Source organism: Paramormyrops kingsleyae, chromosome 4 (assembly GCF_048594095.1).
Source record: "Paramormyrops kingsleyae isolate MSU_618 chromosome 4, PKINGS_0.4, whole genome shotgun sequence".
In the NCBI taxonomy this organism is placed as follows: Eukaryota; Metazoa; Chordata; class Actinopteri; order Osteoglossiformes; family Mormyridae; genus Paramormyrops; species Paramormyrops kingsleyae.
In genome coordinates this window covers 25,273,805-25,287,705 of record NC_132800.1, presented here as the reverse complement: position 1 = coordinate 25,287,705, position 13,901 = coordinate 25,273,805, and the positions used below count along the sequence as shown (strand labels likewise).

Below are 13,901 nucleotides of genomic sequence, written 5' to 3'. Positions count from 1 at the left end.
AACCAGACCTTTCACAGTGGGGTGGGGGTGGCGAGAGTGGGCGGGCACCGGCCCCTTCTGCCCGACGGGGGCGTAACCAGACCTGTCAGAGTGGGGTGGGGGTGGCGAGAGTGGGTGGGCACCGGCCCCTTCTGCCCGACGGGGGCGTAACCAGATCTCTCACAGTGGGGTGGGGGTGGCGAGAGTGGGTGGGCACCTGCCCCTCGTGTCCGTCGGGGGCGTAACCAGACCTTTCACAGTGGGGTGGGGGTGGCGAGAGTGGGTGGGCACCTGCCCCTTCTGCCCGTCGGGGGCGTAACCAGACCTTTCACAGTGGGGTGGGGGTGGTGAGAGTGGGTGGGCACCTGCCCCTTGTGTCCGTCGGGGGCGTAACCAGGCCTTTCACAATGAGGTGGGTTATTATTTGGTAAAAACAAATTTCACTATTTAATCAAATAAATTAATAATTTTATTTACTTTAATCCACTGAACCAGGGCAGTAACTGGATTTTATTATATTTTCCAGTGATTTTTGTTTCTGTTATGTCTCCACTTAAATGGTTATTATTTACACTGATTTACTCTAATTGTGTCAGTAGTAAAGTGAATTAATTTAATTTAATCCACCAGACTGTGGTGTCATTATGTTACTCAGTTATGCTTTGGGTGACGCTGAAGCAGGACATTAATAGGACAGAACAGAAAGCCTTTATTGTCATTGTACAAGGAGGAAATACAGTAAATAGGCATAAATATATAAATGTACATATACAGGGGAGGGGGAAAGCCCCCCCATCAGGATTACATTTAGTTACATTTTAGTCAGAGAGAAAAGCTATAAAATGATATTTTTCTTGTTTATTCAGCTCACTGAACACAGGCATTTATTTTAGTCAAACATACATTTCAGAGTAAAAAGTATTAAAGGTTAAAAAGCAGAGATTTTACCTTTTTGCCAGGAGAACCAGCAACACGTCACAGTGACACTGAGGAGTTTATATAAACCCGAAACCCTGGATAGAGGGGCTCAGTGAATGAGGAGGTGAATCTGTACAGGGGGGTCAGTCCATCAGAGGAGACTCTGTAGAAGGACAGAGCACCAGCCCCCCAGTCCAGATACAGTCCTACTCTGCGGGAGCCTGAGGGCTTTATGGGTAAGAGAGTCAGTTTATTATTGTGAGAGGCCTTGTAACTGTCAGCATCACAGTGCAGACACCATGACTTTTCATCGTCTCCAACCCGACATTTACCCCGTTGTTTCCTTCTGATCCCTTTATAAGTCACTCCTATCAGGGCTCCACGTCCATCCCACTCAGCCTCCCAGTAACAGCGGCCAGTCAGACTCTCTCTGCACAGAACTTGGGGCTCATCTTCAAATCTCTCTGGATGATCAGGATATGGCTGCTCCCCCTCTGTCACCTTCCTGTTCCCCTCTGACAGAGTCAGGTATCTGAATACTGTGTTGGGGTCCAGTGTCAGCTGGCAGGAGTCTGTAGGCAGGAGGGAGAATTATTAATACATCAGGCAGCCTGTACTTTATGTTTCTGTACAATATAAAAACAGCACAGCTTCCCCGAACGAAGCGGGAACTGAAGTTTTTGAAATAGCTCAGGAAATGTCGGACGGCGCGCGACGCCGGCGGGAAGAGCTGCTAAAATGCGGCGCGAGCTAAACTAACAGCTTAATTACGGGTAAATAAAATTACAAAGCAGCGACATTCATCAAACACATTCATCACAAGCATATTTACCACAAAACGGCACCAGATATTAATACTAAAAGTCAGTGTCTATACTTCTAACTGCTAAATCCGGCGCGTGCGGCGCCTTGCTGCTCTCCGTCTTTCTACAGGGAGTTTACCTTTGAAAATGGCCATCAATAACAGAATATTTAAGTAATATTATTACATATTTAAAGTGATATTCAATAAAGGTTTGGACCTGGATTCTGATACAAACTTCCGAAGACGATTCCGCTCTGAATGCATTTCACATGCATCGGCTTATTTCCGTGAAGCGGGTCATACTGTATCTGCTGATCAGGGAGAAACACTGCGGTGTCAAGCGGGGCGGAATAGGTGCCGCGCAAAGTCGGCAAACTAATGATAATACCGTTTACAAACCATCAATAAAAGCGGATTAAACTACACAGATCGTGCATCATGAAAAACAGAAAGGTTATCTCATTAATCCAGAAAAACAGGATGATTGTTACATTAATTCGGAAAAGCAGAATTGACTGTTTTTCCGATTAATGCAATACGCTTCCGTATTGATCCGCGTACTGCGCATGTGACTCTAGATGCGGTGCCGCTGCCGCGAGGCGTGAGCCCCGCATCTCGTGCAGGCACGTGGCCGCGCTAATCTGTTAACATGGGCGCCGAGATGAAATTCGACATTTTCCGCCGCACATCCAGTGTGTCTCGGGCGCAAATCTCTTTTAGCACAGTGGTTTGGGAAATCTTATTAATCATAAGCAAAGCCCTACATGATTGGCTGCCTCATTAATATTTATGAGAGGGGCACTACCTGATTGGCCAGTGAACATCGACACGCGCTGCCTGTTTTTTCTGCTTAAGGCAGGGGTGCCCAAATCCAGTCCTGGGGGGCCGGCGCCCAGTGTAGCTTAGTTCTTTCCCTGTTCCACCATAAATGATTCAGCTCAAAAGCTGTGTGGTAATTAGCACAGGCAGTTGAATCCGGGGTGTTAAATGAGGGGAAATCCAAAAATGTGCAGGTCTCTGGCCCTCCAGGCCTGGATTTGGCCACCCCTGGTCTAAGGCATTCACTGCCCAATCAGGAATATTCTCTCATGAATAGTAAGGTATGTTCCAGAACCACCATGTAAAAATGCAAATTCACATTTTGCACATGAGGAGAGAGTCCAGGATCACTGCCTATAGGTGCCGTCTTAGGACAATACTAACGAATCTCACACAGAAAACACATACACTCACAGCATGTGCAAAAAGAACAAATGCAAAGGATTCTTTTTAATATGAAATTAAAGATATACAACTACATCAGAATATATTTTAACCATGTTACACTCCCACACAAACACAAAGATGATATGAGCAGCTATAAAAGTATTTGTAAAAAATATTTTTAAAAACGATTAAATGAATTGATAGTTTTTTTGGTGATGATTTTGATGTTTTATTTCTCTCATTTGGATGTTGTCTAAAATGACACAAACAGAAATTCACCTAAACACAAACATGGAAATCCATCTACACACAGTGCAAAAAGCCACACTCATCACAACAATCTTGTGAATACAACAATAACAAAGTATTAATGGTATTATTAATAAAAACATGCAAACACACTTACATTTCTGTAAGCCTGGTCTGGTCCTGCACTCTCCACTGTGGTCCACACTATAGGAGAAGCAGAATGACATAGTGCTGCTGTATCCATTTATTTATTGGTGCCTCTTCTTCACATACATGCATAAGTATCTGTAGCGTGTCAGACACACACTCTGTACTCACTTCAGCTTCTCCAGTTTACAGCTGGGATCCTCCAGTACTGCAGAGAGCAGCTTCACTCCTGAGTCTCCTGGGTGATTGTAGCTCAGATCCAGCTCTCTCAGGTGTGAGGGGTTTGACCTCAGAGCTGAAGCCAGGGAGGAACAGCCTTCTTCTGAGACTCTACAGCCTGACAGCCTGCAGAGAGACAGAAAAAAACTCCCCAATAAATAAGATCACCTCACCATTACAAGCATTACTTATAAGTAAAAGTTACTGCTGTAATAAATATTTCAATAATCACGTGAAATTAACACCTTCCGAACATTTTATAAGAACCTATACTCCTCAGAACAAGAACCAGATGCAGTTGATATAGAATCATTTTTAAATAATCTGGATTTATGTAATCTGTTATGTAATCTGGACCCATATTAATCAATGAAATAGCAGATACCCTTGATGCACCATTAACATCAGAAGAACTACATAAGGTCCTCAACCAAATGCCTAACAACAAAGAGCCCAGAGCGGATGGTTTCCCTGCAGAAACCTATAAACATTTTTGGGATGTATTATCTTCACTCTTCAATCGCGTGGACGCCCTCCTATGCATTTATATGAAAAAATCTCTAATCAAAAACATAAAATGACTGCATTATTAAGTAGAAACAATGAATTTGATCAATAATATATAAAAATATATATTTTTATAATATATAAAAAAATGTATAATATATAAAAATTAGTGCTGTCAATCGATTAAAAAAAATTAACTAATTAATCGCACATTTTTTTGCAATTAATCGCGATTAATCACAATTAAAAGACTGAAACTTTTTGGATATGTAAATGTAAATACTTAATGTAAACTCAAGACAATGAAACTATTTAAATTCAAATATGATTGTTTATTGGAATTTTTGTTTAATTAACTCTTTCACTGTCGCCGCCTAGTGGTTCGGACGCATACGTCCGAATTTTCAATAACAAAAAAAAATGACGTTCAATAAAAGAAACAAATGTATCAAATCAACCAAAAACGGCTTGTTACACTACAAAAAACCTTTCAGATAATATCTGTAGAAAGTTGCGCAATTTTTGTGCCATGGTTTTTTTGTAACAAGTAAAAATAAAATGACCATGGTAGCCATCTTTAAACGGGTCGAGTGTCAGGAAGTAAAATATAAGTGTTAATAAAATGAAAACTAAGCACTTCAAACTATTTCTTTCACGGCCAATACTTCATAAACAGTCACAGTATTAAGACAAAACACGCATTTTTCCATAAATATGACTGTAATGCTCTCAAATAGCTTGCTCACTCATCGCGGAAAAATGTCAGTCGGCATTCTGTACATTCGTGCAATGTTTTTTATCTTCGGAGTTTTAGAAGAAAACCAATGAATAAAATGACAAAGTTACCCTCGTTTGAAAGCTTGATCTCTTATGTACATAAATCAATCACTGTAATCCTTCATTGTCAAGTATTTTTTCAGATATATGCTCTGCTTCCCTGCTAGCACATTATTTTTTACGCACTGAACCTTTGCCCATGGTTATGTTTCACCATAATAAACTTTTTACATGAACATCAAATTACAGTGTCATTTGCTTCATCCAATAGAGGTGTGTCTAAGGTTTGCAAAATGGTATGGGATGTGCTGATTGGGCATTGTTTTTCGCGCTGGGGACATGAATGCGCAACTTATTCTCTGCAGGTGCAGTATTTGTGGGAGTGTCTCGAGTACGCATTGCGCACGTAGTCTCCCCAGTTATTTTCGGACAACAACTTTTTTGACTGAAGAAAAATGGCTCGGATGACTTTCACTGTTGAGAAAGCACAGAAGATGATTTTGAAGAGTGGTTCGGGGGAAGAAAGTGTCGCTTTTATCCATTGATTCGATGGAGGAGGACGCTTTTTTGAGCGGAGAGGATGCAACGCTCGACATAAGTACATTTATTTACAGTTTACATTTTACTCTTTTATTCTATAGATTTTTATAATTCCGTGATTCAGCAAATTACAATTAACATTTGCTTTGGTAACACTTGTATTGTGGTACATTGGGAAAAGTTCCGCATCGCCTTTGTCAAGCTTTGAAGTGTGCAATGTAATGCAGCGCTTTTGGCTTTCACTTGGGCAAAGTTACGCGGGGCTTTGTTTGGGCAAAGTTATGCGGGGCACTTGTCGGCCTTGTTTGAGCAAAGTTATGTACAGTACTTGTCGGCTTTGTTTGGGCAACATTATGTACCGTACTTGTCGGCTTTGTTTGGGCAAAGTTTTATCCACAGAACCATCCGGCAGAGTTTTATACTGAAACTTTCCGTCTAAAAGTCCTTCCTTGGTGTTATCCATACTTCTTTGCACGTTGAACACACGTCGGCCACAACAGGAAATAAAAAAAACTGCAACCGCGTTAATTGCGTTAAATTTTTTTTAACTCGTTAAATATTTCAAATTAATCGCATGCGTTAACGCGCTAATTTTGACAGCACTAATAAAAATATATATCAGTAATACATAAAAATATATATACAGAATCCATGACGTCATTGAATCCAAGCTCACAGTAAAAAGGCCTCGCCGCCCTCGTACGCGCCTTGCCACCCTCCTACACGAGCGCCTTGCCACCCTCCTACGCGCGCGCCTTGCCACCCTCCTACGCGCGCGCCTTGCCACCCTCCTACGCGCGCGCCTTGCCACCCTCCTACGCGCGCGCCTTGCCACCCTCCTACGCACAGACACTCTCCTACGCGCGCGCCTTGCCACCCTCCTACGCGCGCGCCTTGCCACCCTCCTACGCGCGCGCCTTGCCACCCTCCTACGCGCGCGCCTTGCCACCCTCCTACGCGCGCGCCTTGCCACCCTCCTACGCGCGCGCCTTGCCACCCTCCTACGCGCGCGCCTTGCCACCCTCCTACGCGCGCGCCTTGCCACCCTCCTACGCGCGCGCCTTGCCACCCTCCTACGCGAGCGCCTTGCCACCCTCCTACGCACAGACACTCTCCTACGCGCGCGCCTTGCCACCCTCCTACGCACAGACACTCTCCTACGCGCGCGCCTTGCCACCCTCCTACGCGCGCGCCTTTCCGCCCTCCTACGCACAGACACTCTCCTACGCGCGCGCCTTGCCGCCCTCGTACGCACAGACACTCTCCTACGCGCGTGCCTTGCCACCCTCGTACGCACAGACACTCTCCTACGCGCGCGCCTTGCCGCCCTCGTACGCACAGACACTCTCCTACGCGCGTGCCTTGCCGCCCTCGTACGCACAGACACTCTCCTACGCGCGTGCCTTGCCACCCTCGTACGCACAGACACTCTCCTACGCGCGCGCCTTGCCGCCCTCCTACGCGCGCGCCTTGCCGCCCTCCTACGCGCGCGCCTTGCCGCCCTCCTACGCGCGCGCCTTGCCGCCCTCATATGCCCGGACGCCCTCCCCATGCGCGGACGCCCTCCCATGCGCGGACGCCCTCCCATGCGCGGACACTGTCCTACGCGCGCGCCTTGCCGCCCTCGTACGCAGACACTCACCTACGCGCGCCTTGCCGCCCTCCTACGCACAGACACTCACCTACGCGCGCCTTGCCACCCTCAAATGCCCGGACGCCCTCCCATGCGCGGACCCCCTCCCATGCGCGGACACTGTCCTACGCGCGCGCCTTGCCGCCCTCGTACGCAGACACTCACCTACGCGCGCCTTGCCGCCCTCGTACGCACAGACACTCACCTACGCGCGCCTTGCCACCCTCCTACGCGCGCGCCTTGCCACCCTCCTACGCGCGCGCCTTGCCGCCCTCGTATGCCCGAAAGCCCTCCCACGCGCGGACGCCCTCCAACGCGCGCCTTGCCACCCTCCTACGCGCGCACGCCCTCCCACGCGCGCCTTGCCGCCCTCGTATGCGCAGACGCCCTCGCCAAACGAACTCAGACCCCTTTGAAACTAACCAAACTGAGACTACATCGGGAGGTGGTCTCAGTCCAGTTTGCTTTTAGTCTGTGTCACGGTCTGTTTAACTTGTGCATTATGTACACAAAGTGGTCCTGGCTTGCTTCGACAATTTTTACCCTTTGGCTTTGCCGTAGGCAGATCACGTGGCACAGTTCCGGGAAACAAGCAAAAATAATGGCTGCAAGTGTGGGACGCGGAATAGTTTGTTCAGAGGAGGAGACTATGGCGCTTCTAGACATTTGGAACGAAGAAAACATAAAACATCAACTATCTACAACACAAAGTAAAGGTCTGAGAGCTTTAAGACCTTGAAGTGTGAACAGAAAAAGGACTGAGGCCCCATCTGAGCTGAAGTAAACCAGAAAGAGAACTGAGTCCCCTTTCAAACGAACTCGCATTGTGAACACAAAAAGAACTGACTTCCCTTCCTGTTGGTCCACTTTTGGGACCACTTCTAGAGGTCTGAGTTTGGTTCCTTTAAAGAGGACTATATGTGAAAACATCCTTAGATACTCCTGCTTTATTTTGAAATCATTAGTTATTTTCCACCTTAGTATCTCCAGCATACAGTGTGAAATACCCAGCAATACTCACCTCAGTACCCACAGTTTACAGTGTGGGATACCCAGTAATACTCACCTCAGTATCTCCAGCTTACAGTGTGAATCCTCCAGTCCTGCAGAGAGCAGCTTCACTCCTGAATCCTGCAGGTCATTGTCACTCAGGTCCAGCTCTCTCAGAGGTGAGGAGTTTGATCTGAGAGCTGAAGCCAGCGCCTCACAGCATTTCTCTGTGAGTTCACACTGGCCCACCCTTAAAAAAAAAATGTAACACTTTTAAATTCACTTTTTACACTGCAGCACTCTATTCAAATGAGACTAGAGGCCATGACATAATGGATTTTCAGAAAACAAATTACTAAAAATCATTTTAACAATCATTCCGATTCTGTTGGTGTCCATTATATTTTTGTTTAAATATATTTATGTTAAAATCAGCATGTTTAACTGTAACAGTACCGTGAACTTTGCTAACCAACACAAATGTTTTGCATGGATTATATGGTTGAATGGATGTTTCCTGCTTCACTGCTTAATTATTTCTAACATGGATCGAGGGCTGATAAGATTGTGGGATATAAGGAAGTAGGAGAAGAAAACAGAAGCTGTTTGTTTATTATGTAACTGCTGAAATGCATTGTGGGTTTTCCTGGTGTCCAGTTTGTTTTTTGTAAAAATGCATATTCTGTACTCACTTCAGCTTCTCCAGTTTACAGCTGGGATCCTCCAGTACAGCAGAGAGCAGCTTCACTCCTGAGTCTCCTGGGTGATTGTAGCTCAGATCCAGCTCTCTCAGGTGTGAGGGGTTTGACCTCAGAGCTGAAGCCAGGGAAGAACAGCCTTCTTCTGTGACTCTACAGCCTGACAGCCTACAGAAAGGAAATCACAAAATATCAGACAAAATACAGTTGGCAGCGAACCATCAAAATGCCAGTGTTAACTTGCCCAAAGCCAGACCACCAACTGGCGTGGACCCCCCCCCCCCCCCCGGACCAAACAGCCATTCAGCACCTCCCCCTTTTCCTCCATCCCTGCTCTCCTTGCTTCTGTTAAAAAGCTGCCATTTGGGGGCATTAGTCTGCACCCGGGTTTGACTGTGTGCCTCTGTTCCTGCGGCCCCCACACACTGTTCACTGAAGCTCACCTTTTAGCCACACTGACTGTGTAGAAACGGACATGAATAATCTGCCCAGCTGAAAATTAAACCATCCAGTGACAGCGACCCACTGCATGAAACTTAGACCTGGACTCCCTCATCCACAGTCCTGCCACAAGAAGAGCTCTGATGGCAGAGAGGATGAGGCCCTGCAGTGACGCCAAGAGCAAACAGTGTGACGCCACAGGGGCAGGAAAGTCGGCTAAATCCCAAAGAGGACGATCAGCACCACAGTGCCGGACAGAAACCACAAGATCCCCACGGTTGGCCGCAGAACCACCCATGAGGAAGTGAGGAATGTCAACAGGAGGCGGCTGGCAGCTGATAACAGCCCCAGAGAGAGGGGGGGATCGCCTCCCCCAGCACGGCTAAGAGCCTGCATCGTGGGCAGAGGGGGGGAGAGGGTGACTGGTGAGCAGCCTGCTTGTCGTCTCTCTCTCTAACACAGACGCCTGGAGGATGACCACCCACCCCCCACCTGCTCAGACAGCGACCAAGAAGCCGGGCCCAGCCGCGTGAGGAAGGAGCTAACTTCCACACTTCGGCGGCCCTTAAGCTGTCCATCCTAAATGCCCCCACCCTTATCCCCCTAAAATAAAGACCGCCCCTTTGGGGGTGTCCATATGAAATATTACATGGTACTGTATAACACATAGAGAATGTAATCATTAGGACGCCATTAAGAAGATGTAACGAGAAGTTGATGTAAACTATACAGAGTGTGACCTTGTAACCTTTAGGGAATGTGGACCAATTACTGCTGCTGCACAATGAGATTGAAAAAAAGCACCTTGTTAGCTTAGGAGTTTCTGTATCTGTCAGCTGTCTCATGTCAGATGAATATGCAATTTAATTGGTTTAACAGCTTCACAGTATTTTGAAGGCTCAGAATATTCCGTTCTATAGCTGAGCATCTCAGCACCAGCTGAAACTGCCAAGACTTTTTATTAGTGAAACTTGGGAAGTTTTGCTTTGCTTAGTGTCCTGGGCAAAAAAAAACAATATTGACTCTGTCATGTTTTCCAGAGGGTTAGACAAGCAGCAGAAATGACTGGCAGTGGTCAGACATCTTTCTGCCAGGTGTCCCCAAAGTGACTAGGAACTCTGACCGGAGGAGATGTGAACATCCCCAGCAGCTAATGCAGGCCAGTCAGGCCGACCTACCTGATGCACAGCTTGTTCTATATTAAAATCGTACAAATTATGAAGTTAAAAGTTAATTGCAAACAAATTAATGGATGCAACAGTACTTTCAGGAATCCTGTTTGAGAGACCTTAGCACATGAACATTTTAAACACTGTGGTCCACACAGATCTGTACAGTGCAGTGAGAGCTGATTACAGGAGTGATTCCTCTCTCATAGCTAATTTGACAAACTAATTTGACAGCTGGATTTCCGGTTGGGCGAACGCTGGCGCGAACTGACTGCCGCTGCTCGCTGGTATTGAGTCTTTCCTGGATCTGGATCTGCCCATTTGCCCATTGGACGTTTAAGTTGTCCGATCCTCGCTCACAATGTGGATCAATTGCATTTTTATCTGGTTTTATCTGGACTCCACTGTCACTTGTTTTCCAACCTGCGACGGGTCTGCTCCAATATTTGGCGGCTGAGCTTCTCCGGCTGCGTTTCCACCTGTCTGAACATCCGCTGACTATACTGCAGCTTTACCCGGACATCGCTTTCTGCCCTCGCCGGAGATACATTCACCGTGGGTCCCGCCGGGGTTTCCGGGCCGACACCTCGAAAACAATAAACTCCATCTGGTCCAGCTCCCGTCGTCCATGTAACTCCAGCAGGACTGTCGACCACAGTGTGCTAGCAAGCCTAGCTCGGTCGACTAGCACTACTACTACACTACGTGAAACTTCAACTGTAAACTTCGGTCTGTTAAACATCCGCTCACTTAAGAGCAAGGGACATCTCATCCAGGATCTCTTGATCGACCGGAAGTTTGACTTTTTCTGTCTAACTGAGACATGGCAACTGCCTGATGACTTTTCTCAGCTTAATGAATCTGCTCCTCCGGGGTTTGTTTACATCTCTGAACCCCGTGGTTCTGGCTGATAATTTACCGTGAGAAATGGAGAGTTTCGCCAGTGTCTGTTCAGGCATTTGGGTCCTTTGAATCCACTGTATGTCAACTGTCTGGACCTACTCCTACCATCATTGCAACTGTTTACCGTCCCCCTAAATCAAATACTGACTTTTTAAATGACTTTGCTACTTTTCTAACTAACTTATCTACGTTATCGTCAAATATAATATTGTTGGGGGATTTTAATATACACATGGACAATAATAATAATCCCTTTATAAGAGACTTTACATCTTGTCTCAAGAGTTTTGGACTTCAGCAGCACACTGATGTTCCGACTCATTCTAAAGGGCATATTTTGGACTTAATGTGCTGCTCTGGTGTTATCCCCTCTGATTGTACAGCAGTTGAACTCCCCATAACTGATCATAAAATGGATCATTTAAAGTTGAACTCACATTTTCTGTTCAGAAGTTCCCTCGTTTCATTTCCTTTCGCAATATTAAGAATATTAATCTGGATTTACTTAGTTCTAGCATTAATATTATAATATAATATAATTAATCTGGACATTTCCAATATATCCACCCCAGAAGAGTTAATTTCCTATTATAACTCCGGGCTTCGTGACATTCTTAACTCTGTTGCCCCATTAAAAACCAGATCTGTCTCTTTTTGTTTTTCTGCTCCCTGGTTTACATCTGAACTTTGGCTTTTAAAAACCAAAGGTCGCCAACTAGAGAGGCTTTACAGAAAACCTGGACTCACTGTTCACAAAGAGATGTTCAAAGACCACATATCATACTACAGGGATTCTATTGCTCAAACCAAATCCAACTATTATTCCCATATAATTTCATCCAATAAGTGTAATACTAAGGCATTGTTTTCAATACTCAACAATATTACCCGACCCCCGGATTTTCTACCATCACATCTTTATTCTACAGATCTCTGCAATTCCCTTACTGTATGTCCTTCTTTAATGAAAAAATACAGAGGATCCATCAGGACCTTGGATCAACCTCCACTAGTAGCTCATTTGAACTCCACTCCCCTACTCTGACATTTTCATCCTTTCAGCTTCCCACCCTTTCAGAAATTTCAGATCCAAGCCATCCACCTGTCAGTTGGACCCTCTACCCACAGATCTGGTTAAAGTCTGCCTCCCTTCTCTGATTCCCCTCATTTCTGCTATCATTTACTCTTCTTTCACCACTGGAACTGTTCCTCCATCCTTCAAAATTGCTGTCATAACTCCAATACTGAAACGACCTGGTGCTGATCCTACTGACTTCAATAACTTCCGTCCAATTTCTAACTTACCTTTTATCTCTAAAATTCTTGAAAAAACAGTAGCTATTCAACTTCATTCCCACTTATCTCACAGTAATTTGTATAAACAGTTCCAGTCTGGCTTTCACCCTCTTCATAGCACAGAAACTGCACTTATAAAAATCACTAACGACCTACTTATGGCAGCTGACTCTGGTTTACTAACTATTCTCATTCTTCTTGACCTGAGTGTGGCCTTTGATACCATTTGTCACAACACCCTCATAAATAGATTATCTTCTATTGGTATCAGGCACACTCCATTACACTGGATCAAATCTTATCTCTCTGGCCGTACTCAGTTCATTCAGATCAAATCCTTCACATCTCAGCCTTCCACTGTCACTTTAGGTGTGCCCCAGGGCTCTGTTCTGGGGCCCCTCCTCTTTATTATCTACCTCCTTCCCCTTGGCAATATCTTTCGCAAGTACAATATCAATTTCCACTGTTATGCAGATGACACTTTCTCAAACTAAATAATGACAAAACTGAGGATCTTCTAGTTGGAACTAAATCAGCACTATCCAACACTGACAGTTTTTCTCTAGTTATTGTTAACTCGTCTGTTTTCCCCTCACCACAGGTTAAGAGTCTGGGTGCCATCCTCGACAGTACCTTATCCTTCCAGTCTCACATCAATAACATCACCCGGTCTTCATATTTCCACCTACGTAATATTAATCGCCTACGTCCTTCCCTTACCCCACGTTCCACTGCTGTTCTTGTTAACAGTCTTGTTGCCACTCGCTTTGATTATTGCAATTCTCTCCTCTTTGGTCTCTCTAAGAAATCCCTTCATAAGCTACAATTGGTACAAAATTCAGCTGCCCGTATTATCACCCGAACCCCCTTCATCCACCACATCACTCCCATTTTACAGGAGCTTCACTGGCTGCCAGTTAAGTTCCGTATTGACTTTAAGATCTTGCTGTTAACATTTAAGGCCATCCACAACCTTGCCCCTCCATATCTGTCCGACCTCCTACAAGTTGCCACCCCCTCTTGCACCCTCAGATCCTCCTCCTCCATCCATTTCTCTATCCCCCTCGCCCATCTGGCCACCATGGGGAGCAGAGCTTTCAGTCACTCCTCAACTCTGGAACTCATTACCATCTGAGCTCAGAAACATTGACTCACTTCCTCTCTTCAAATCGAAACTTAAAACCCATCTGTTCAAGCTAGCTTTCTCTCTGTGAATTTAGTTGCTTTGTCTAATTTAACCTATGTATTTATTCCTGTATTTTTTGTATTATTATGGTTTTATTATTTATATTGTTCTTTTTGCATTCACTGTACGGTGTCCTTAAGTATATAGAAAGGCGCCTATAAATAAAATGTATTATTATTATTATTATTATTATTATTATAGCTGACAGGCGGCTGATGTGACACAGGAAGGTGTCCAT

General features: G+C 45.3%; 1 pseudogene; it reads right to left on the bottom strand.

The window, feature by feature from the left end:
* Window positions 1-13,901, bottom strand: part of LOC111835269 (NACHT, LRR and PYD domains-containing protein 12-like) — a 202,143-nt pseudogene that overhangs the window by 158,713 nt on the left and 29,529 nt on the right.